We start from the raw sequence: 23,425 nt of genomic DNA, 5'->3' as shown, positions 1-23,425 counted from the left end.
GCTGCGTTTTTATGAAGGAAAAACGCTAAGGCGCCCGTGTGCTGTGCGATGTCAGTGCACGTTAAAGATCCCCAGGTGGTCGAAATTATTCCGGAGCCCTCCACTACGGCACCTTCTTCCTTTCCTCTTTCACTCCCTCCCTTATCCCTTCCCTTACGGCGCGGTTCAGGTGTCCAACGATATATGAGACAGATACTGCGCCATTTCCTTTCCCCAAAAAAACAATTATTATGACACCGACGCCACGTGGCTGAAAGCGCGAATGAAAGCGCGTTTCCTTTCCTTCTGTCACTTGTGCACCACAGATGGAAACTGATAAAGACGACGACGTACAATGTACAGCGCGAGAGCGTATTGCAGTAACATCAGGCGTGATCGGCTGTGCCGATAGCTTAGTGCTTTCGTGCATTGGCCAGCTAAGCTGATCTGTTCGCGCCGCCGCGGGTTCGAAACCCAGTCGCGACGATATCTTATTTCACCAGCTTCGCCAAGGTCACCCTCATTCGAAATCTCGTTTATTTCTCGCCATTTCCCGCATCACGTGACTAACTTTAGAGGCTTCATTACACACCGGCATTTTCCAGGTAAGGTAGCCAATGGTACTTTAGGTGGCCAATAGTGCCCTACCCTCTCTTGTCTCCAGGTCATCGTTTATCTGCTGTCCAGAATATTTTTCCGACCACGTACGGGGTCTTCCACTCTTTGGATGTACTCTTCCAAGCGCCAGTGTTTCTGAAACGGCCGCACTTCGAAAGAAAAGTGGCCCAGGTGCAGAGGGACCTGGACGTGGTGCTTTCCGTCGTCTGCCACTTCACTTCGATAAGCAGACGCGGGAGGCGCACTCGCGTTCCCAGGAGGGTGTCCCCGCGCTCGCGTGTTCTCCCTAAGAGTGGAAGACCCTGTACCTATAATTTAAAGTTTATATAATAATTGGTTATGAGGGAAATGAAATGGTGCAGTATCTGTCTCATATATCGTTGGACACCTGAACCGCGCCGTAGGGGAAGGGATAAAGGAGAGAGTGAAAGAAGAAAGGAAGAAAGAGGTGCCGTAGTGGAGCGCTCCGGAATAATTTCGACCACCTGGGGATCTTTATCATGCACTGACATCGCTCAGCACACGGGTGCCTTAGCGTTTTTCCTCCATAAAGACGCAGCCGCCGCGGTCGGGTTCGAACCGTGGTCGTTTTTTTTTTACTTTCATTCGTTTTTTAATGTTTTTTGCTACTTTAGTTTTGACGACGTTATTTGGTTGACAGGCGAGGCGGACACTTCCTACTAACGGACACTTCCGGCGGATTCATGAGCCACTGAATGCCTTCGCCTGAAAAGGGAGCCAACAGCAGCCACGGACCCCGCATATACACGTCCTGGCGATGACCATTTATCGAACCGTGGACATCAACCTCAACTTTTTTTCCGTATAGTTGCATTATTATTGCAAGGCTTGGTTAACAGCCTTTTCCTACGGTCAAAATCCGTCAGCTCTGCTGCAAGTCCGCATTATTTTTCAAGGGCAAGGACATTAATAGGAACAAAAACATCCCTAGAAACCCAGCGCTACCACTCATGTTCTATCAGACAGTACGAAGGCTGCATTATGATGTGCCGGGTTTCTACACAACAGTGCTCTCGTAATAATCAAGTCCTTGGTTTTTTTTTTAATTACAGTAGTTATTTGAAAGCGCCGAATAATCTATGCCTTTTTGAAATAGGCTAGCTAATTCTCTGTTTCTTCGGCCCACGTGATGCATAGAGCTCACTGTCCCAACAGTTCGTAGATCACGGCCGATATAGAACTCAAAATCAACGCTGCCATTCTATGCACCCCGAGCACCACAGAGAACGCAGGGCAGCCCGCGCCAAAGTCCTGCACAAGCTCTACGGCAGCAGTTCCGAGGTAGCGTACTCGTCGTGCTCCCGCATGGTTCTTGACGTCGCTTATATTCAGGCCCGACCCCATAGACTCATCGGAAATTGCAGAGGAAGCGGCCATTGCACTCGCTCACATCTCCACCTCTGCTACTAAAATTTTCTCCGACTCAAAATCCGCCCTATCCAATTCCGCCGAAGGCCTGATATCCAGCACCGCGGCTCGGCCTCTACGCTTCTGGCACCCCACCCAACCCGTAACCCTTATCTGCACCCTCGCACACGCAGCCCCCCCCCCCCTCCCCCGGGTGACGAGGAGGTCCACTCCCTCGCCCGAGGTCTCTCTTTCTGGGGCGGAGTTGGACCTCCTCCACCATCCTGGGAGCGTCTGCTTACCTTAAGAGGTAATCTTACCTACTACCCAGATACCCAGCGCGTTTACGCACCGCCGGCTCCATCCCTAACCTTAACCCAAGCCTCCCACTGGCACCGACTCCAGACCCGAACTGCTCCCTACCCTATTCTCCTTCGTGCCCGCTACCCCGATCAATTCCTCTCTTCCTGTAAGCTCTACGGGAAACCGGGTAACTTCTTTCACGTCCTCCTCACATGTCCTGCCTTCCCACACCCTCCATCCCCCACCACGGCGGAGTCATACTGGGAGACTGTCCTGGCCAGCTCCGCTGCTGCTGACCAGCGCCGGATAATTACCGACGCCCTGAAGCGGATAGCCCTCCAAGGGCTGTCCTTTGCCCTGTAAGGGGTTGCCTCGTGCCATGTTAGGAGGTCTGCCCCCTCTGTATTTGGCAATAAATGTTTCCACCACCACCACCTCTCCTTATTTCCTTTGCCATGCCCCTTATTCCTGAAGTGCATGCTTCTCTTCATTTTTTTTCACTCCCGCGACCGTCTCTTCCGCACGGCGCCGCAGTTGAGGTGTCCACCGTAAATTGAGACAGTTCTCGCGCCCATTAAGATTATTAATATTGTTTTGGGGGATGGAAATGGCGCAGTATATGCCTTGCATCCCGGTGGACACCTGAGCCGCGCTGTAAAGGAAGGGAAAAAGGAGGAACTGAGAGAAGAAACGAAGAAAGAGGTGCCCTAGTGGAGGGTTCCGGAATAATTTCGACTACCGGGGGTCTTTAACCTGCACTGGCATCGCACAGAACACGGGGGCCTTTGCGTTCCGCATCCATGGAAACGCTGCCGCCGCGGTCGGGTTCGAACCCGGGTACTCAATGGAGGCGATGGTGGCGAAACGCAGAAGGCACCCGTGTGCTGTGCGATGTCCATACCGGCAGCTCGTTTGCAAGTATGCCGTATTTTGCAGGACAAGTTCATTAATAGGAACAGAAACATCCCTGGAAACCTAGCGCTCCAATTCATGCTCTATCAGACAGTAATAATAATAACTGGTTTTTGGGAAAAGGAAATGGCGCAGTATCTGTCTCATATATCGTTGGACGCCTGAACCGCGCCGTAAAGAAAAGAATAAAAGAGGGAGTGAAAGAAGAAAGAGGCGCCGTAGTGGAGGGCTCCGGAAAAATTTCGACCACCTGGGGATCTTTAACCTGCACTGACATCGCACAGCACCCGGGCGCCTTAGCGTTTTTCCTCTAGAAAAACGCAGCCGCCGCGGTCGGGTTCGAGCCCGGGAACTCCGGATCAGTAGCCGAGCGGCCTAACCACTGAGCCACCAAGGCGGGTCTATCAGACAGTACGAGGGCTGCATTACGACGAGCCGAGCTTCTATTTACTACTACTTCTTACTTTAGCGAACCGCCGAAAAATTTCCAGACTATGTCTGTTTCGCAAATTCTATCATCCGCATCTCAACTCTATTATCAGCCCCACACATCGCAACTCCAATCGCACAAACCACGGGAAGGCAGTCTACCCTCCCCCTGCCCGCACTTCTGCACATCTGTCATCATTTTCCGTTGATACAGCAAGGGACTGGAAGGACCTGCCAAACGCCATCGTTGATCAGATCGACTCATCGTTATTCAGAACGTCCATAGGAGAAATGTACTGCTGAAATTCCACCCCCTCATGTAATACCCCTTCAATGGGGTCTTTGAGGTACTAATAAAGAAATAAATAACAGTCATCACGTAGTGTGTTATAGGAGTCTTGATTTTTTCCCCGAAATATGTGAGACAGTTACAACGTCAATGCCTTTCCTGAAAAAAAAACTAAAAAAGGCCGTAAGAAGGGAGGGGGATGCAGCGCTCAGAAAATTTCGGGGGTGTTCTGACACCCAAACACTGATCATATCGCATTCTACGGATCATATTCCAGTGGCCTTGCACAAAAGATACAGGCAGGTTAGCGTGTCTATATATGGAGACATTTGTATTATGTTTACCAGCTACTAACGCAAGCAATCAGATCACGAACAAGACGCAGATTCACTACCTCGACGACCAGTCGGTCGAAGCATGTGCGGGCCTTTTCAACCACCACCGGCATGAAGGCCGCCTTCCATAGCCTTGGAAGCACGCCAAGGTAACATTCATACTCAAACCAGGCAAATGACTCGAGCTGGGTAACCTCCGGCGATCTCGCTCCCGTCTTGCCTGGGGAAGGTTAGGGAGCACGTAATTCTACACAAACTTCGCAGCCACGTAGAAAGCAGGACCTCCTCCCTCACGCCATGATTGTTTCCGGGCTGTACTCTCCTCCTGGGACATCATATGGCAGATACACCACGACATACTCGACTCGGATCCCATTCAGGCCACACGCACCATACTCGAGCTCGACGTCAGTAAGGCGTTCGACAACGTGTCGCTGTGAGGTGTACAAAAGATCCTCGGAGGATTTGTGAACGCGGTGCGTCGACAGTGGTGCGTCGGACAGCGGAGCGCTGCGCGTGCCAGCCTAGCGTTGCGCGTGCGAAGGGTGTGTGCGAGGCGACGGCCACGAAGAGCGTGGCGAGCACGAGGAGCGGAGAGCTGACGTGTCAGAAAACCGAGGTGTGGAGGAAGACAACGCAGCGGAGATCGGGTCATTCAAAAGTGGAGGTGGCAGCCGTCGGACGTTGGGTCCGTGCTGCCGTTGACCTCCCTTGGATCACCGACGCAAGCCTCCTGCGTTCTTTGCAAGTGTGGAGGTGGCAGCCGATGGACTGAGGGTCCGTGTTGCCGAAAGGCACTCTTGGATAGCCTATCTAAACCTAAAGCATTACATCCTAAACCATTACATATTAGGCAGAGCGGTACTTCCGAAAGCGAGTAAGCAGCTAACCAAAAACGAAGAGGTTGCGTGGCGCAAGCTACAAACCGGATTATTCCCCAACCCTCAGCTTTACAGCAAGTGGCACCCGGAGATTTTCAGCCCCAGGTGCAAACGTTGCAAAGGCATAGTGGACACGTTCCATATGATATGGACATGTCCGAGCTTTGGACAACATGATAGAACGGATGAGTCCTGGGAGCTTGTCCGTCTTCTTTCTTCGTACGTGTCCGTCGTCGCTGCGCTGTCTTTTACCACGTCCATGATGCACCAACTCGCCCAGTTGTCGGTTCTTCTGTGTCCTAGGAGGCACTGCTTCACAACGAGGACGAAACTAAACAACTTGAAGTCATCCGTCTAGCCCTTGCCGCTGCTGAGATCCACGAGATCCCGGTCGACGGCTGAGGGGGAGGACATGGCTGGGACCGAGCGGCGCCTCGGATGCCCATCAACCTTGTGACGGGTGCAAACAAATGTTATTTCTCTCTCTCTCTCTCTCTCTCTCTCTCTCTATCTCTCTTGGATAGCCTGCTTTAAGCCTCTGGTGTTTCGTGACGCCGTCGACGGGACCTGGCTACGTTTTTCCTGCTGCTGCCAAGTTCTTCGGGCTCGTGGCGGGAGGCCACCGGCGTCTCCCAGTGTTCCTCTCCACTCCTTAATACCACCTGTCTCCCTTCCGTCGCTTCCTTCGACGCAGCGCCAGCGACGCGTCGCACTACAACCACCCGCGTCCGCCCTGTCTGCAAGGCATCCCCGCTGCACCTGCGACGCTCAGCACCTGGTGAACTCTTTCCTGTTATGCTGTAGTGTTGTACGCGTGTTGAGTGTGTGTTTTTCTTGTTTTCGTGTCCCCGCCGCGGTGGCTCAGTGGTTAGGGCGCTCGGCTACTGATCCGGAGCTCCCGGGTTCGAACCCGACCGCGGCGGCTAACGCCTAAGGCGCCCGTGCGCTGTGCGATGTCAGTGCACGTTAAAGATCCCCAGATGGTCGAAATTATTCCGGAGCCCTCCACTACGGCACCTCTTCTCCCTTTCTTCTTTCACTCCCTCCTTTATCCCTTCCCTTACTCCGCGGTTCAGGTGTCCAACGATATATGAGACAGATACTGCGCCATTTCCTTTCCCCCAAAAAACCAATTATTATTATTATTATTATTATTATTATTATTATTATTATTATTATTATTATTGTTATTATTGTTTTCGTGTCCGTTTCTTATTGGTCCCTTTTCCTTGATATTATAAATACGGCTTCGTTTTATTTTCTTTGATCTCTTGGTCCTCTTGTTCTAATCTGCTCGCGATAACGTTCCCCTGCAGAAAGTCGGGGACGCGTTACCCACTCGCGACATTTGGCGTCCGCGCGACAGGACGAAGCAGTGGGATTTTTTTTTCGTGGGTCCGTGAAAAAATTAATGTGACTTAGCCCAGATAATTCAGGATATACCAAGCGAAAGCGAGATTGAGGTCTCCACTGAGCCACGAAGCCGGTTGTGCGCCTTTCCTTTCGTGAAAAATTGGAGGACGCTTAAGCTTCGTTTTCAAGAGTGAGACGCGACAGCGTGTCGCAGCATTGCCGTGGAGTACAAGAAACGCCATCGCCCGTTCGACGCGACGCGCGGCCCGTTGGACAATTTAAGGAAAGGGCGCCTGTCTCACACATATATCGGCGGACACCCGAACCGGGCCGTAAAGGAAGGAAAATTAAATGAACAACTGCTTTCAAGGAAAGGAAATGACGCCTGTCACATTTCTCGCTGGACACCCGGATCGTGCCGTAAGGGAAGGAAAAAATCAATCGATAGATCGATCAATCGACCAATCAATCAAATCAATCTATCAATCCTTAACGCATTCGCGTTAAAATCTCTTCCCTTACGGCCCGGTTGAGGTGTCCACCGAGATGCGCCATTTTTCGCTCACGGCCAAAGACGCCGGCGCCGACGACACCGGCTTTTCTGCGACACGAGCTCCTTAACGCCATCGCGTTAAAATGAACGGTCTTTGCAAAGTTGTCAACGCCAATGAACTCTATGAACGCCGTCGGCTCACTTGTTTTGTTTGGTTCTTGAGGAAAGGAAATGGCACAGTAACCGTCTCACATATCTCGGTGGACACCCGAACCACGACGTAAAGGAAGGAATAAAGGAGGGAGGGAAAGAGGAAAGAGAAAACTGAAAATTGAAAGTTGGATTTTGTTCGAACCCGACCGTGGCAGCTGCCTTTTTATGGAGGCAAAAAGCTAAGGCGCCCGTGTGCTATGCGATGTCAGTGCACGTTAAAGATCCCCATGTGGTCAAAATTATTCCGTAGCCCTCCACTACGGCACCTCTTTCTTCCTCTCTTCTTTCACTCCCTTCTTTATCCATTCCCTTACGGCGCGGTTCAGGCGTCCAACGATATATGAGACAGATACTGCGACATTTACTTTCCCCAAACACCAATTATTATTAAAATTGGATTTTGAGGTAAGGCGCAGCGCTGCGTAGCGGCGGTACACTTGTGGCTCAGTGCTACTACGTAGTGGCGCGTGCAAAGTAGTGACTAGGGAGCGAGAGAAAGAGACAAAATTGGCAGTGGCTTAGCTCCGCTATATTCCCGTATATCCGTGGCGAAAGCTAAGGCACAGCATGGTTAGCCTTGGTTAACCTTGATTGCAAGGCCAGGTTAGTCTGGTTGTCTAGCTGTGTTGTCGCCTTAAAGACGACACAACTTTGGTTGCGGCGCACGCGAGCTCTCCTTTTCAATCCTCAAACATGGGAGCGCAACGACGAGGAACGTGGTGTGACGTCATACCAAACTGCGGCGGCGGCGAGCCGCGCGGTGTGACGTCATGCCAGATGGCGCGGCGAGAAACAGTAACCGTCTCACATATCTCGGCGGACACCCCAACCGCGCCGTAAAGAAATGATAAAGGAGGGAGATAGAGAAAAAGAGAAAACTGAAAATTGAAAGAAGTAGTAGTAAGTGTTCTTAATTAAAATAATAATAAAAAAGAAGGAAAAGATTTTCGCTAGCCCCGGCATCTGCCATCGATACTGAAGCACCTGAGCTGGGGCTCTCCCTGTGTTCGGTCGATTGTCTCCATCAGATTCGGTGGATTATGATAAGGCAAAAGCGCCCTGCTCCAACATTTTCGGTTCACAGCAGAGGGTTATCGCGAAAGGTTTCGTAAAAGCAATCCGCTAGATAAAGGAACAGGCAAGCAATACGCTACCCGCTTGCTCAGTATTTTCGATCGATGGGTCGAGATGTCGGGAACGGCCACAACGTACAATGATCTACGTGACTTGTTGGTGGCCGAACAGTTCATGAGGAACTGTTATAGTCGGCTGGCGATTTTTCTTCGAGAAAGAGTGCAAGACGGACAAAATGGCTGAGGCAGCAGACAACTTTCTAGAGGCCCAGCGGCAAAGAAACTTGTCTTCGTTCAAAGAATTATTAGAGGTGGGCATCCCGAGAGAGAAGGATGTTCTATCACGTAGACAGTTAGAAAGGTGCCTCAATTGTAATCGACCTGGACATAAGGGTACCGGCTGTCGCTCTAAGTCAAACCAGCTTTATTGTGTTTATTGTCGAAAAACAGGGCATGATGTAAGCTCCTTCAAGAAAGCACGAAAACTCGAAGCAATCGTCTTGTGCTCAGCTAGAGAGTGTTGCGCATGAAACGGTGTACACAGCAGCCGATAGGCTTGAACCAGCTGAGGATAAGGTGGTGGTCGGACTTGTCTAGAAATAGCCTGTAGACGCCCAACACATGCCTGTACTAGAGGGCGAGCTCCGAGGCCTACCCGTACGTGTTTTACGAGACACGGGGAGCAATACAGTGGTGGTGCGGAGAGCCCTAGTTCCTGACTCAGCTCTCACTGGCTCGACATCTACGGCGTTCCTTGTTAATGACAGTAGTCTGGAAATTCCGGAGGCAGAGTCTATATCGCTTCCCTTTATTTCATTGGCACGGCGCTTGTGAAATGCCTGGAGACTCCGTTGTACGATGTCATAATTGGAAATATACCGGAGGCCCATGAGCTATCAAATCCAGATATTAATTGGAAGAAAACGGAAGGCGCTGCTAAATTATGTCCTGGAATAGGCAATGACGAGCTTTCCAGTGAAAATGGCGAAGGCGACAGCCCAAAAGTGGTGTTGGCTGTAAAGGAAGTTTTCGGACGAAGGAGGGAAAGTGCTGCTTTAAGCGTTGGTACCATGAAGTTCACCAAGGAAAGCTAGAAACAAAGCAAAGAGACGAGTCACTGAAGGCGTGTTGGGTGAAAGTAGGAAAGTTGTTCCATGGCAAGCACGGCACTTCGCACTCGTATTCTGTTGAAAATGGTTTGCTGTACCGCCTATATAATTTCGCCTCAGGCAGAGAGGTTCGACAGCTAGTGCTTCCCAAGTCTTGCCGATCACAGGTGTTAAGGCTTGCCCACGATAGCCCGTTGGCGGGGCATCAGGGCATTAAGAAGAATACCCCTTAAACTATATTGCCAACTTTCTCCTAAACCGCACTACAGAACTTAACCATTGGAGAGCTCTGTAGCGACAAAATCACCATGGGCACCCGGGGAACACCACAGGGCGCAGTCTCTTCCCCGTTCCTCTTTAAATCACTATGCGAGGCCTCCCCTCACTTCTGGACACCATGCCCCATATCAAACACTCGCTATACGCTGACGATATCACCCTCTGGACCATCTCTGGCTCGGACGGGGAGGTACAAGATTCACGCCAACAAGCAATCGACACCGTCCATGCTTTCGTGCAGGCAAACGGTCTCGTTTGCTCTCCCACAAAATCCGAACTGTTAGTCATCCGGCATAGGCGGGTTCGCCAACCTGTCCTCGACCTCCAAGACCAGATCACGCTCCACATCGACACCCACCTCATACCTCCCGTGCAGACCATCCGCGTATTAGGTACGCTGGTGCAGAACAACACGCAGAACTCGGAAGCCATCCAACGCCACCGAACCACAGCCCATCAAATCAGCGGCATCATTCGCCGCTGAGGCATCCCGGAGGCCGACCTCTGCCACCTCACACAAGCCTTCCTCCTCAGTAGGATTGTCTACACATACCCCTATTACCACCTGCGCCGAAAAGACGAAGAGGCGGTAAATATCACAATCCGCTGGCCGTTCAAGGCGGCAAGGATGGGACTGCCCTAGTCTGCCAGCACGCAGCGTCTGCTGCAGCTCGGGGTATGCAACACCCTCACAGAGCTTATCGAAGCACACAAGACTGCTCAGATACACCGCGTTTATCGCACCAAGCACGGTCGTTACATTCTCGACCGTCTTAACCCTACAGGTGACATCCATCCCACCACTACCCTTCCGAGTGGAGAAGTCGTGCACCAGGCCAGGGGAATGCTTTTAGCCAGTGAAGTGCTTTGGGTTGCCCTATAAATTACATGAATTTATAAAGACCTAAAGAGCTAGAAAACGTCATTTCTGGAGCACCTATTGCTGTGCAGGACGCTTTCGAGCACAGGCGTCGCCCTACTCCCTTCAGACCTGGCGCGAAAGCGACGGTGCGCTCCGTGACCCCTAGAAAGTCATCGCTCCACCGACACAAGCACAGGCAGAAAAAAGTGCACCAAACACCGAACCAAAAACAAATAATGAACTAGGAGAGGCGACAGTCTTCTAGAGAGGTACTTAAGAATCTAGAGGGAGACGCGAAGGGTACTGGGAAGGGGAGACACATCAAGGCACAATTCTTGCGACGCACGGACGACCCCGAGCGGGACGCAGAAAAACTTGATGAAGCGGACGAGAGAGAGCGGGTTAGGAACGTCGAAAAACGAAACCAAAACGTGGACGAAGCCACGCGCAAGGAAAGAGGGAGAGTAGACGTCTCGGACGGATTCGCGCCTCTCGCCGCCGTTGCCTCAGCCGCTTAAGCGGAGCAGCTCTCCCAGATTCGAGTCGGCGGTGGTGGGGTGAGGGGAGTGGTGGGTGCAACCAGCTCTCTTTCCTCCTCCCCCACCTTCGTCCGGAAGGCGCGCGGGCGGCCCTCGACTCCGCGTGCGCCAGTCAATCGCGACAGCGGACCCAACCGCGCCGGTTGCTCGCGCCGGTTGCAGAGCTCGCGGCAGCGTCTTTCGCTGTTCGCTGTCTGAGGAGGTCGCGTTGCACTGTCATTTTCTCGGGTGGCAATGGATACATAACGCCCGCTTCGCTCTATGGATGCTGTTTGGAGTCGCCGACAAGCGTTAACCTGCGCACAGCCGTTTTCGGAGCCTTCAGTCGTGGTGGGAGCAGTTCTCCGGGTGTTCGTGGCTATAGAAACCAAGCTACCACCGATCTCAGCATGTTCTACCATGGATGACTCGGATACAGCGTACTCCTGGCTACCACGCAACCAGTGGCTCCACTGCCGCTCTCCTGTGCTCGACCTGTGTTTGTGCTAAGCCGCTAGACCCACACGGCCGACTGCTGTTTTGCAGAAGGCGGAGCGGCCAAACATCGTGCGCGTCTAATCGTGCGTCTAAACGTTGCTCTTTCACCGCCTTCCCAGAGAAGGAAGAAGGCACTGGTGCATTCAGTGTTGAGTGTTCGTGCACGTTGGACGAGCGAAGAAGTGACCCGAAAAGCGCCCACTTCTACCGTCACCGAGTGAGGACTTGTGTTCAGCGCTGACGTAGCGCTTGCAGACAGCCAAGCGTTAACCAGTCAGCTTGCTGCACGGTTTCATTTTGTCGCTAAGACTTTCTGCTTTCTCTAGAGATATCGCTAGGGCTAAAGACGTGCACCATAGAGCACACACAAAGACGCGCACCCAAGCGGTCACGGCTTGCAGTCAACTTCCCCCAGTCCATCTCTGCCACTTTCCCTTGCGGACCACGTCGGTTTCGGTTGTCAGTTGTGTATCCACCGCTTTCCATCTTCGCAGCGCGCTTGCTTTTTTGGGAGCCCCCCAAGTAGACGCTTGGATTGTGTGGTGCCGCCAGAAGCCAGTTTGCTTTTTTTTTTTCCTGCTGGATTGGTTTTTCTCCTCTTTTGTAAGCCATCTTCCGAGGGGCCTGATCGATCACCGGAAGCATCGGACGTCGTCTTGCTGCTTTCTCGGAGGCACCGGCTTAAGCGGTGAGTATTGCGTCGTCTTTTAAACCCTTTAATCTCTTCACAGTGGCGCTTCGCTACGATCAAGCTGTATTGCCTGCCTGTCAGACTTTTTGCGTGTTTAATTTTTCATGCATAGAGAGATGATCTTCTCCTTTACGCTACCGCGAATCTGGTTGATTTGTTTTGGTCCATACATTGTCACAACAGACAGTAAAAAATGAATCAGTAAGTAGCATTTTCAGCGCTGCTCGCAAGGTTTGTAAATCTACGTAAAAAAGGGGGTGTCCGTTTCTGCTTGCCTAGTTTTGGCGTCTGTACTTGCGTCTCATACCACTGGTTTTTCAATTGCTTGAAGAACTTTCCTGGAATATTTTTCCGTGTGTTCTTTTTTTTACCTGACAATTTTCTTTTCTAAAGCATCATTGAAAGTTATCCTATTGCAAGAGTGAACTGGCTGAGTGGTTCTTACGTTGAGACCATTGCGGAATTTAACGCGGCGGCAGCCGTGAAGCCTGCCTTGACACTCATGAATGACCAGCGCAGTTCGTGTCGACGCGGCGTTCCCTAGAAGATTTGTCATCTTTCAAAGTTGCTTTTGTTGTTATTACTTAAGATGTTCCTGGTTGGCGCTGACTGTAGCGCTCCTAGACGCAAATGTCGGTTCATGTGTAACGTTTGGTGTTTCTGTATCCCCGTAGAATGCGTTCAACTTAACCTACACTCTGGATCACTCACTAGGGTCCACCATCCTTTCGTCACAGGTATACAACTTGTTGACACAGCAAGGTGTAGTCTTTTTTTTTTCTTTGTGCTACGGGAAGTCGTAGAGTAAGAAAACGGCGTGTTCTCCTAATTCAACGCACTTGTTCACTCCATGTGTAATGAGTACGGGTGGCAAGCACGACAGTATCAAATCACACTGGTCTGTATGCTCCGCCACAGCACACGTTGTAAATCTGGCCAATATCGCCCCGTTCAGCTTACCGTATTTGTGTGACCATGCGCATGCATGCACACATATACACCGTGCGCGCGTGTTCGTTTGGTACTCGCTCACAATATTGGCTTTCCGGATGTGCAGTTATTCACATTAGCTCTCCCAGTCGCAGCCGCTTTATGGCCATTAATTGGAAACCCGCTCCGTGCGAACAGTTTCAGCAGCGTAGTTATAGAGTCAATCCCGCGTGTAACCCTTCTGCGTCAACGTGTACTGCGGTGCGCGCAGCGAATGCATAAAGCAGGAGGCAACACAGACACGACTACAGAAAAGCAGAGGATAATAAAATAAAAGGGCTGCCTGGAATAAGCCTACGAGTAATAATTGCGGGGTCGTTCGACCCGTCCCCGTAAAGATGAGCCGGGGAGTACGTGTAGTAGTGCAGGGGAACGGCGTAATGGAGATGTCATATTGCGCACCCTCGCGCATAACAGCGATCCAAAATTGGCCCCACGCCCACTACTACTCGCAAGGGGCTGACCTCGATTAGGAAGCGCCACCGCGTTTTTCTCCTCCCCCTCCTCTCTCTTTCCTCCTCCTACTCATCACGGAAGGGGAGGGGGAAGGAAGACCCTTCGCGCTGTGAAATTTAGTGCATGCGTGGGGCCACGCCAGGTTTTTCTGCCTTTGACTCAAACACACGTCATGTTCCCTCCGTTGCCACCTGTTGGAATTCACCTCGCCTCGCGGAAGGAGAGGGTTTCGTCGTTGGACGTTGGAGATGATATCCAGAGGTTGGAAGCAGAGACTACATGACGAGTGTTCGAGTTATAAAAAAACGAGAAAGATTAAAAACTGTTGCACGGGTTGGAAAGATAATTACAGACAGGAACTCTTTACTTCTCATCTGGTTCCGGCTGTGAGCGTGCCGCACTTCAAAAAAAAAAATATTGTTCCTCTCGGTGATTTTCAACTGGGACATACAGAAGCAATGAGTCGAAATCTGAGCTATAATTGTTAGGTGCGTGTTGAGAAAGCCGCACAAAATAACATTCCTGGGTAAACTCGGCTATGGCTTAGTTGAAACATGCTATCAGAGTCTAGCCGTACCCTTGTTTACCAAGTAATTTTGTCTGGTCTTTCATTTCTTCCTCTAGGCCGCCGCAGTGGCTGAGTGGTTATGGCGCTCGGCTGCCGACCCGAAAGATGCGGATTCGATGCCGGCCGCGGCGGTCGAATTTCGATGGAGGCGAAGTTCTAGAGGCCTTTGTACAGTGCGATGTCAGTGCACGTAAGAGAACCCCAAGTAGTCGAAATTTCCGGAGCCCTTCACTACGACGTCCCTCATAGTCTGAGTCGCTTTGGGACGTTAAACCCCTATAAACCAACTAAACCATCATTTCTCTCTCTAACACCGTCCCTCCATTTTCTCCCTTTCTTTTCACCTGTCTGTCTTTTTCTCTCTTCTTGATCTCTCTCTTGGCTTGGCTCTTGGTTTGTGTTGCCTTGGCTTACCGCCAATCTACTTGGGCGGCAATCCAAGTCAAGCCGAACCAGGCCAAATAAATAAAACTACGAGTACAACTGCAACGAGTTTCAGTTACAAAAGTCCTCAGAGTGCGTCCACATTAACGGCTATGGTCGTAAAATATGAAGAAGACGAAACGGAGGCACAAATGACGATTACCCAGTCTCGTCGGGTGTGCCTGCCTTTTCTAGCTCTTCCTATCTTCCTCACTGGTTTCCTCATCAAGAATAATAGCGGAAATGAGGAATATGGAATTATTCGTTACTGAAAGATGGGCATAGAACGCTTCACTCGAAACGTTTACGACTCATAGTTAGCGACGACGCGTTCAACACCAGCGCTCGGCCTATTTCGGCTTTATTTTGAGCTTCTTGTTTTTGGATAGCTGACTGACTACATGTGTTGTCCCAGCAAACATCGGCAGCTTTGCACGCTAGGTATTAAGCACAATGTACAACCATTAGGCAGTGTACAAGACTATCTTTCCCACCGTTCGGCCGCTTCTCACTGCGTGGCTGGACAGCTATGGCGATCATGCGACAAGCCACAAAGTCGGCCCAAGCGCCATTTGCATATATTTACATTCAAAATCGAATGTGTTTTCCTTTTAAATTAATAATTTCTCTCTTAATGCTTAATTATGTCCGTCGGTCGGGAAGCAAGCTGCAGTATACTTTTGTGTGTGCGATTCAGTAAAGCGAAACTACCCTGACATGACCTACATATCCTCGATGCTTCAGGATTTACTGAATCCTCCCGCAACCCTAGCAGCACAGGGCATCCTGCCAATATCGGAAATGTGCTGGCAAATGTTGGTTGTTTATAGGACCGGTCCTGGCCAACACATTTCCAATATTGGCCAGATGCTGTGCGCTGCATCGCCCTCCTGAATTCGTTGCACTGACATAAACACTACGGACGGGTCTAACGAGTGACGTCCACGTGACAAGGACCCAAGCTGCACTGATAACTGGCCCAATATTGGAAATATGTTGGCAAACGCTGGTGCTACAAAATACCAATGTGAGACTACCTTTCTCCAAAGTTGGGCCAATTACCTGTGCTGCTTGGGGAAAAGGAAGTATAGAAACTGCTCGGCTTAGACTGATCTCTTCGCAGCAGGGTATATAAAATGACGGCCCAGATTTAAAAAATGATTGTCATTATGGCAGCTTACGTTTTGTCCCTGTTTAAAAGGAGCCAGAGCGTAAATGTTAGCTCGTTCCTCCGACTGGCGCCGCTAAGTCGGACTCTTCCTTCCCTTCCACCCCATTCAGCTTCGTCTCGCACACTGCATCTCCGACATCCATGTTTCCGCTTCCAAACTGCAGCTGCACATTTAGGCGTTATTTTGACGCGTGGTAAACAGAAACGTCCTGTATTACCTCTTTCTTCCCGTCTTCTTTTCTGAAATCAGGACGGCTCGTTGTATGAGCGTTTGCTCGGGAAAAGTAGGACATTTGCTGTTTCGTCCTTTCTGTCCTTTATTTCTTTTTTTCTTTTGAGCCTCCGCGCACGAACGTCGGACGACATCATCCAAAACAAGTCCGTGCAGCTCGCCCTATGCGCGGGTACCAAATGAAGGCGCGGTTCTTCGGAATCGGGTTGCTCATTTTCACCGACGTTTGCCACTAGCTTTCCGGTTTCTTTCTTCCTTTCTTTATTTTTTCCTTTCTTCCTTTCTTCCTTCCTTTCTTTCCTTCCTCCTTCCTTCCTTTCTCTTTTCCTCTTTTCTTTCCTGCTTCATTCTTTCTTCCGCCGTCTGTTTCTCTCAGGCCTAGCGAAGCGTCTTCTCTCAATAAACGGTGCAACAGGGGCAGATTTAAAGGAAGGCGGTTGTGGTGGTGTACAGTGTTTGATGTCCCAAAGCTACTCAGGCTATGGGGGATGCCGTAGTAGAAGGCTCCGGATAATTTGGACCACCTGGGGTTCTTTAACGTGCATTGGCATCGCACAGTACACAGGTCTCGATCATTTCGCCTCCATCGAAATGAGACCGCTAGAATCTAAACAGGGTGTTTCGGGTCAGCAGCCGAGTCCCACTACCACTCAGTTTCATACAGTTACTCAGCGGCGAAATTAGCCCTGCGATCATTCATTAACCATGGGGATGCTTGGAAGTGCGAAATTCGTATTTGGCGCGGTTAATTGTGGATTCAGCTGCCAAAAATTGACTTCTCTTTGACGCACACGTTGAAAAAAAGTGCCCCTTCAGAGACTCGCTTAGAGACTTCCGGCCTTTAGGGCCACCATTTATTTCCCCATCATAAATAATGCTCTTTGACATAGCATAAACAGCGGCACAGCTACGAATCCGCTGCAAAATCCACATTTTAAGAAACTCGCAAAGTTGTAAGTCTATCTGTTCTGCCCTAGGTACACTTGACAAACTCGGCTGTTTAGAACATTAAGTTCATGAACTGAGCGAAAATGGTGGTGCTATCATTTGGGCTGTTCCGGTGGCAGCTATTATGGCAGCGCCTTTTGATAGACACCCTTTACTGTGAGGACTTAACAGAGAGCGTACTAACCTCGCAACAACTCCAACCATATGATTCCAAGCAGTCGCATATTAGTCGCTGCAGACAGCTCCTCTGCAACCTTTTTGCGACGAGGACGCTCTGAACTACAAAATTATTCTCATTAGACGCACTCCTCCAGTAGTGTGGCGGATACGCTAGCGTAGCACGGGGCGGAAGACAGTCAGGTGGGCGCATGAGATTAGGAAGCAGGCGGATATAAAGACAGCGCAGCAGGCACAGGACAGGGATCATTGGAAAGATACGGGAGAAAGATTTGTCCTGCGGTGAACGTAGACAGGCTGATCATGATGATGATGATGGTGATAATAACAACGAAAAAATGCGCCTGTTGAAGAAGTGGGTCGTGGATTTTACGTGATCATAGCGAGACTGGGCGAGGATGAACGAAGAAGGAACGAACAACACGAGCACTCATGTTGTTCGTTTCTTCTTCGTGAGTCCATGTCCACTGATGCGCTCCAGTCTCGCTATGATAATGCACCAACAAGCCCAAAAAGCCACGCTGTTGACCTTACGTGTGTACCAACGTACGTATGGTGTGCAGCCGACCGCGGCGGCTGCGTTTTTATGGAGGCAGAACACTAAGGCGCCCGTGTGCTGTGCGATGTCTGTGCACGTTAAAGATCCCCAGGTGGTCGAAATTTTATCCGGAGCCCTCCACTACGGCACCTTTCTTCCTTTCCTCTTTCACTTCTTCCTTTATCCCTTTCCTTGCGGCGCGGTTCAGGTGTCCAACGATACATGAGACTGATACTGCGTCATTTCATTTTCCCCAAAACCAATTAAAAATTAAAAAAAAAAGATTTTACGTGTCTTGTGGTGCATGCATACTTGGAAGTACCGCGGTGACACAGCAGGCAGAGGGTTAGCGCAAACTTCTCTCTGCGATCTATACCCCCGTGGTCCCACCCAAGGGCGCTATATAGGACGTAAAATTGGCTGATGTAGTGACTTTGGTGGAAACCCTCTACATAATGGCTTCGTCAACGCTGTTACTGTGCGGCTAAGTGTCCCAAGGTACATACGAACGCGCTCGCACGCTTTTCCGTCGCCTGCGGCTCCCTTGCGGGCGCCCGAAGAGAATCGGGGCGCACCCGGAGTGCCCCTAATGGAGAAGTCGCGCTGCGTAATTACCAGCCGCAAATAAAGGACCGCAATACGGAGACCGCAAAACGAAGAAGCAATAAGGCAGGGCGGCGGGTTGGTCTGCCTCTCCGGCCGAATCCGGCTTCTATGTTTTCCCGGAAAAAGCGGAAACCGCTCGCCATCGCCGGATTCGCGAGCGCCCTGGCCTTCTTCCGTTGGGCGACGCGCGAGTCGCGGCGAGGTCCGAAGGCGTGTGCTTACGTATTCTTGGGGCTTGGCTGCTATATACAGGCGGCTTCGCCACATTTCCTTCTTCAATTCTTCTCACAGTTTAAGGATTAGTGCCGGAGACTGGTTCGAGGCTTCGGTGCTCGGGTGCTCCATCATCATCATCATCATCATCATCATCATCATCATCAATGCCATCCGGGATTGTTCTTTCCGTCGAGATACAACTGCTGCACACAGCCTTCTTGAGAGCATCGAGTTTTATATAAGAAACGCTGTCACTTGCGCTTTCCCGATCGAAATTCGGCATTAATTTGCTGGAAATTAGTGTCGTGGTTGTTGCTGCTTTTTTTTTTTGCTTCATGGCGTCGTCGTTGCAGTAGTAATAGTGGCATACCGCTAAAATTACGTCTTGTAATGCAGTGACGTGACACCCTTCGGAAAACGAGAATAGAGCATTGCCGAGCTCACTGCGGACAAGTGAAAACGTTGTTCAGACCGCAGATCCGTGTGTAATGTGACCATTCTGCCTCTTCAGTGGTCAATCCAACATTCGGGCGAATATTTCTTTGAGCGGCTACTGCAGTCCTCCCCTCGTCATACGAAGTACCCGACGCCGAAAAAAGGTACCAAGTTCAAAAGGAGGCCGTCGGGGCGATTTCGGATCGGTACCGCTTCGTCGATATGTGCCGTATCGGCCACGGTTCGGTGAGCATTGACCGCGCGCACCGCAGCAGACAATGCACCAAAGCCGCCGGCTCTATCCTTTTCCGAGCAATGAAACGCCGCTGTATTATAACGACCGCACCGCTGCACGCACCCCTCTCGCGCTGACCACAAAGCGGTTCCACACGGCCTCACTGTTGTCGTTCGGTTCGGGCATTCGGGACGCCGATCGCATGTTACATTGTCTCGCTGCCCGTTACGGCATCTGCACTTTCGCGCCACTCGTCCGATATGCGTTGCCTTCTTTCGCTCCACACTGTAGTGCTGTGCCAGCTTTCATTTTTAGTTGTCCCTTCGGAGTGTTCTGCCAGTGCGGCGCGCCCGCATCTATTGCGGGCTCTTTACGGACCATTAGCTCACCCTCCTTTTGACCCGCATATCTCCTTACGCGACACAGTGATCCGTTACGACACTGCTCTGAGAGGCGTGCGACCCTTGGCGGTTGGCTGCAAAACTTGCGCTTCTGTAACCGAGGCGAAGACTTGCATTGCTACTTCTGTTGCGCAGGGCTCGATTTCTTTGCTTTTTTTTTTCAGAACACCTGCGCACTCTCGCCGAATTCGATTACAAAAAGCCACAATTTCGTGAACAGCACATATGCAATTAAAGTTAATTATGGGTTTATGGCGTTATGGGGTTTTGACGTCCCCAAGCAACTCAGGCTACGAAGGACGCCGTAGTGAGGGGCTACGGAAATTTCGACCAGCTGCGGTCCTTTAACGTGCACCGACATCGCACAGTACACAGGCCTCTTAGAATTTCACCTCCATCGAAATTCGACCGCCGCGGCCGGGATTCAAACCCGCTTCTTTCGGGTCAGCAGCCGAGCGTCGTAACCACTGAGGTACCGCGGCGGCAAAAGTTAATTATGCTTACAGCGCAGCAGAGAGAGCGGGGATTAACGGAATAACGGGGAGTAGAAATGATGACGTTCGTCACTCCGTTCAAACTTTGACTGCACGGGCGAAGCATGCCGTCCTTGTAGCATGCACACGCCTGGCTCGCCCGGAAATTAATCTTTTCTCTGACCAAATTTTTTCTTCTTCTGGAAGCCAACAATCGCCATTACTTCCGAGGGGACTGAAAGTAGCGCTTTGAATATATCCCAAGGAAAATCGTGAATTACTCCTTTCCAGCACGGTTACTGGGCACAAGCTTTCTTCCTTCGTAATCACGTCCGCGAATACATCTTTGAAAGTTTTACCTCTCCACGTATTGTCCGCGATTTATTATTGTGGACACAGAATTCAACTTTACGAGCAACCCCAAGAACATCTGCGAAAGCAACGTACGCGAGTGAGCGCTTGATGGAAATTGATTGATAGCTTCGAAAACAGAAAAAAGTTGCGACGTGACCACTCCGAAAGGATTGCAAGTCAGTCCTGCCTGGTACATGTCCTTTTAAAATATGTCCTTTACTTGTAATGACTTTGCTACAATGCCCCCACCACTTCTGTGATGCGAAAACCCTAAGGGCAAAATAAATCAAATCAAGCGAATTGAAATGGTTAAATAAAACCTGCGATCACGAATTATTTGCACGCAACACAAGACAAATAGTTCATTGCTAACTTTAAGAACAGAGACAAGAATCTTGTGAAGTGCGATGTTACTCATGTTCTACTCATGTTCAAATCATTTTACACAAATGACATGCATTCGTGAGACGTCGCAAAGCCATCCAGAAGGTCTGTTAACGGTCATCGTGGGACGCATGTCAAAGCAAGACCTCACGTGATCTTTTTTTAAGCTCTCTGCATGCGCACGCGAAATGCAAGGAAAAGTTAATTAAGCACAGACCAACCGGCGGGTAGCTTCACCGATTTCGCCGAGGCCCTGGCCCCGATACACTCTGTTACGGATGTGGATAAGAAGCTGACTAACGGGGCTAAATCACCTACAAAAATGGGATGCCATTCATCTCAAACAAACCTCGCCGTTCTTCCTTCTCTCCGCTAATTTGCTCCACCGAAAGCTCAGTGTACATTGTACCCCACCACAACCTCTTTCTTTCCGCTTCAGTACTCTCTCGCTACCCAGATGCACTTGTTATAAAATTTTGAAGTGCCCCCCGAAGAATGCAGTGAACTCACGGACACACCGTGGTAAACACTGCATCGGCTACCAAGGAAGACAGAACCAGTGGGCGATAAAAAAAAAGAACAGAAAGAATCATCGTGCAGACACTGAAACATAAACTAAAGGAAATAATGTAGAACCACAAAGCCGTGAATCCAGCTCGCTTGCAAACATCCAGACAACAGGTGTCGAGGCGATGTCTCCGATGCCAGCGTTCCTCTGGTCTTGGTCGGCTGTTCTTTCTTCTTTTCTCTTTTTTTTTTCTGAGCCAATCGGCGCGTGGAATTCGATCCGTTTCCGCTTGGCTGACCACCCAGCACGCGTACACACGCACACTGATCCACACGAGAGGGGTTCCTTCCCCCCGGCGCACCGGTCACCCAGATTCCACGCCGTCGAGAAACACCGCCAATCCCCCATTGTTCCTCCCCCGTCGTCGCTATGGCCGTTGTTTTGGGAATGGGCTACCGCTGCCATTTTGGCGCGGTCGCCGGAAGCACAGCGCGGCGACGTCTTCGCGAACGGCGTTCGCGAAGCGGCGACCGCGCGAGGAACAGAGCAGATAGACGCCGTGCGGTGCAACGTTACTAGTCTAGTAACGTTGGTGCGGTGCACTCGCGATCGCTGCCCTGATAGTAGTCGTGCTCTCGATTTTAACGAAACGTAACGCTGTGCTATCCGCCGGGGTGGATTAGTGGCTAGAGGGTTCGGCTACTGAGCATGAGGATGCGCGACTAAACCTCGGCCGATTTGGCCGTGTTTTTCCTCAGTTTCGATGTGGTTAGCGTGCCTCGACCTTGAGTGTCCCTGGAATTAAGGCGCCTTAGATGGAGGTAAAATTCAAGACACCGATATGCTATGCTATGCCAGAAGAAGTTAAAGAAGTCGAGGGGCTCGACGTTAATCCGGAGCCACCTTTGCCGCGCCTCTTTCGCCCTTTTCCTTTGTTCACTACACCCTTCACACCTTCCCTTCACGGTGCGAGTGAGGTCTTTCCTGGCGGCCAATTTTCATAAGCAATTTACCACAGTGTGGGCAGTTCCCAGGCGCTCGCGAGCCAGCCACACAGGTTCACGCATCCACTGCACAGTCGACAAGACGGGGGATAGTCATATCGTGTGTAATGAACAATTTTATACGAGTAATCACTCATATTCAGCTACATATTTCCGCATAAGCCAATATGCTTCGCCTACTTCGGCTTTCAGCGCAAGGTTCTCTCTCTTCTTTTTTTTAGATTCCCAGTGGCACGACCGCTTTCAACAAAGTGCATGGCGAAAAAACTGAGAGGTTCACTTTGCTGACCTCAAGTGCGGTGAGGCGAAAGCCTTTAGCGCGGTGTTGCTGCTTGTGTCACTGACGTATGTTTAAGATGTTAATTAAGTACACAATCATTTGTGAATCTTGAATGCTGAACACACTGGAGGGCGTTTGGGAGGCATCCGTCTGATTCGACGCCTTTCTGCAAACATTCTCCAGCGTCCTAGACACGGAGAACTGCATGTGCCTTGACAAGAAGTAGCACGCTCGGCTGCGGAACGGAAGGATGGTGGTTCGAATCCCATCGCGCACAGAAGTTTCTTTTCTAATCGAGGTGAAGAGCCTAGTGGACGGACGCGAGCATGAGCCGTTAAAGGCTTTCGCCTTAATATTTTGGCAGCTGCGCTTGTCAATGAGTCACCTCAGGCGCTGGATGTAACGCCGGACGAACGAACGGGAGTATGAGCCATTAAAGGCTTTCGCCTTAACATCGCCAGCTCGAAAGCTGCAGCAGTTAAGCTTCAACGCGCATGCGGCAAGCTATATAAACGGTGCAAGCGCGACTGCTGGACATGGCGGCGGCCTCCAACTTGGCGCCCGCGGCCATTCGTTGTCACGGTCACGCCCCCTAATAATGAGATATTACATGCTCCCTCAGGCACGAATGCGTGCGCTATAGTAACCCCCGCGCACGCCGCTAAGCAGGAACGAACGGAGAGGCGCCGACACCAGGGGGAGCTAGGCCTGGTGAGCGCATGCGCGCGAGCAGCAAGAAACAATGGGCGGTGGAAGCGCTATAGAGCCTGCCGTCTCGAGCGGTCTATGCCGCCTCTCTGTGCGCCCGCTCGGGATGGACCAC

General features: G+C 50.8%; 1 protein-coding gene across 1 annotated transcript in view; it reads left to right on the top strand.

Moving 5' to 3' along the window:
* Window positions 1-11,149: 11,149 nt before the first annotated feature.
* Window positions 11,150-23,425, top strand: part of LOC144107888 (uncharacterized) — an 84,150-nt gene continuing 71,874 nt past the window's right edge. Inside the window, exon 1 of the mRNA XM_077641110.1 lies at window positions 11,150-12,200. The gene's annotated coding sequence lies outside the window, so the exon portion shown is untranslated. The remainder of the gene's footprint in view (window positions 12,201-23,425) is intronic.

This window comes from Amblyomma americanum, chromosome 10, assembly GCF_052857255.1.
Source record: "Amblyomma americanum isolate KBUSLIRL-KWMA chromosome 10, ASM5285725v1, whole genome shotgun sequence".
In the NCBI taxonomy this organism is placed as follows: domain Eukaryota; kingdom Metazoa; phylum Arthropoda; class Arachnida; order Ixodida; family Ixodidae; genus Amblyomma; species Amblyomma americanum.
This window is presented reverse-complemented; position numbering and strand designations above follow the sequence as displayed.